Raw genomic sequence first — 2,614 nt, forward strand, 5'->3', positions numbered from 1 at the left:
CAGCTGCCTTAGCCTTAGCCTCTGCATTAGCTCTCGGCTTCAGCTGGTGGCCGAGAGAAGCCATGGCTTCAGAGGGCGAGCCTGGCTGTCTGCCTCCGCGAAGGTGGAAGGAGGGGCTTGAGCCAGCCCCGCAAGGGCACTGGGGCCCTCCGGCGGGAAGGGACAGCCTGGGAGGAGGAGGTTGAGGTTGAGGTGGCGGCTGGGGGGAGTCACACTCACCGTCACCCATTCCACCCAATGGGTTGACCTGGTGGCCGGAATTCTCCCCGGCCGCAGTGTGCGCCTCGAATGTTGCCCTGGAGGGTGCGTGCTTCCTTCTTGCGCATGCCGCACAGGGGGGACTTAAGTGTCCAGCTGCAGCACAGGGTGGCGAGGCTTTCCAACGGGCACCCCGAAAAAGGGGACAGCCTTAAGGGGCGCTTGAGGCTGGGAGGTCCCCGGAGCCCTTCCGCCCACCGGGCGGTGGCACGTGCCCCCACCCCCGAGGACAGAATGGAGCACCCCGCTCACCCGCAGAGGACAACCCTTAACGCTTTCTTTTGCTTTCCTTCTACCCGCTCTCCCCCTAATTTCTTATGGCCTCCAGGCAGCCACCCTGGGTGGCGAAGATGCAGGCACCGGATTATCCCCTACCGGTAACACACCGCACCCAAGGGAATGTTGCCCAGGCACTGTAGGAGCTCCACTGGGGAGCGGTGAAACTTGACAGCTCCAGGCGTCTCCTGTTTTGGGGCCACAACTGCTGAGGCCTGACCATTGCGGCAAGGGCAAACGTGGCTCGTTGCCCCAGAGCTACGATTTTTCACTTCGGGCGCGAGAGGTCCCGGGCTTGGCTCCCCGACAAGTCCTCCCAAGGGTGGGTTTGCTGCTCTACCTTCACATCCGCAGGCTCGCTCCGGCTGCTGGTTCTTTTCTTTGGCAGCTCCTGGGGAACGCTGCTTTAGTGAGACTTCCCAAGGGATTTGGCGGACTAGGCCACGAGTCTCCTTTTGGGCGCAAGACATCCCGCCTTCAGATTTCGCCCAAGCCCTTGCCAAGGCTGTGTTTGCCGCTGCCCCGTTAGGGCTTTCATTTGCCTGGGTTTTGCTCCCTCATCCCGAAGAGGGAGAGCGGCATCAGGGTCTGAATTCGGTTCGTTGGTCAAGGTGTAGGATTCCCACGTCGGGTGCGGGAGAACGTGGAGAAGACCTTGGAAAGGTGCAGTCATGTGCAGTGCTTTTTCATTGTACGGCTGTCTCTGCCTGTTGGGCTTGCGTGGGGAGGCAGGGAGGGAGGGAGGGAGGTTGTCCGGTTTGGTTTAGTTGCCAAACCTGTGAGAAAAGATGTTCGCTTTGGCTCCAAAGCATGGTTTGTTGCCTTTTGGGAGAGTGGGTGTCCCTTCGCCTCTCGGAGAGGTCAAGTGCCGGACAAGCCCTCGCCGATGGGCGTGTTTCCTGCCGCCCCATTTGGTCTTCTCTCCTTTTGCCTGAGATTTTCTCCCAAAATGGGGTGGCGACGTGAGCTTTCTTAGGGTGTCAATTTGGTTTGTCGACTCAGGCTTGTGATGGAGCGACGGCGGAGATGACCTTGGGAAGGTGAAGCTAGGCGCAGTAGCTTTCAGCTTTCCGGAGACAACGGCCTGCTCTTTCTACCCAGCTTCTGAGGCACGCCGAGAGCCTCCACAGCACGGGTGGCTTGTTGGTCTAGGGGTATGATTCTCGCTTAGGGTGCGAGAGATCCCGGGTTCAAATCCCGGACAAGCCCTCGTGGCAGCTTCATCTGCCGCTGGAGCGTGTCTTCGGTGGCTCGTCTTTCTGTGGCACCCTGTCCTTTTGCTTTGCGGGCCGGCATGGTCCACTCACCGCTGAACGGCGCCTCCTTGTGGCTCATCCGGGGAGTTGAAGTGGTCAGTCCGAGGCCCCTTCCAGCGAGTCCAGCCTGTCCGGTTCTCCTCTGCAGCCCCTCTGGCTCTCAGCAGCTGCAGCTGTCCTCCCCGTGACTCAGCCAGAGGCCAGGTGGCTCAGCCTTTCCCGCTTGCGAGGTACTGTCCTTCAATTCTCCGTCACCACCACTGTGACCCAGGCAGCCTTCACGTTCACCCTCCCGCGTCCGGTCTGCGTCACGCCTTCGGCGGCTGGCAGGGGAACCCCAGCCCGGCCTCTACTCCGCGTTCCAGAGCCAGCCGTTGTGGGCTTTCCTCTCCCACCGCTCCCTCCCTCGACTGCTTCCTCTATCTCCCTGTGTCCCTCTGCCCTTTGGGCGTAGCAGCTGCAAAGCCTCCTCCCTCTTCCCGGGGAGTGAGTACCCCTTCCCAGCAGAAAGCCCTGTCTGTGGCAAGCCGAAGCTCCGTGGCTTTCTAGGCCCCGCCTTTTCCTGCCCAGCTGAGCTTGTTCGCACTCAGTGTCTTCCTCCAGGTGCAGCCTATGGCGTCAGGAGTCCTCCCTGGCCGCCTTAGCCCCCTCCACGCCTGTGTGTGGGTGGCGCGACCCAGCACGGTGTGCGTTTTCTTCCGTTCATCCTGAGGCCGCATGGGGGCAGTCCTTTGCGTCTGAGGCTTGTTGGTCTAGGGGTATGATTCTTGCTTTGGGAGCAAGAGGTCCCGGGTTCAACTCCCGGACAAGCCCTCGTAACGGGG

The 2,614-nt window shown here is 61.2% G+C and overlaps 2 non-coding genes across 2 annotated transcripts; both read left to right on the forward strand.

The window, feature by feature from the left end:
* Nucleotides 1–1,671: 1,671 nt before the first annotated feature.
* TRNAP-AGG (transfer RNA proline (anticodon AGG)) lies at nt 1,672–1,743 on the forward strand. Its single transcript has one exon. It is a non-coding gene; the product is annotated as a tRNA-Pro (tRNA).
* A 788-nt stretch (nt 1,744–2,531) lies between these two features.
* On the forward strand, nt 2,532–2,603 carry TRNAP-UGG (transfer RNA proline (anticodon UGG)). The gene has a single exon. It is a non-coding gene; the product is annotated as a tRNA-Pro (tRNA).
* Nucleotides 2,604–2,614: the final 11 nt, after the last annotated feature.

The sequence above is a fragment of the Emydura macquarii genome, unplaced genomic scaffold, assembly GCF_026122565.2.
Source record: "Emydura macquarii macquarii isolate MOO-44397 ecotype Brisbane River unplaced genomic scaffold, CSIRO-AGI_Emac_v2 contig_1488, whole genome shotgun sequence".
Classification (NCBI taxonomy): domain Eukaryota; kingdom Metazoa; phylum Chordata; order Testudines; family Chelidae; genus Emydura; species Emydura macquarii.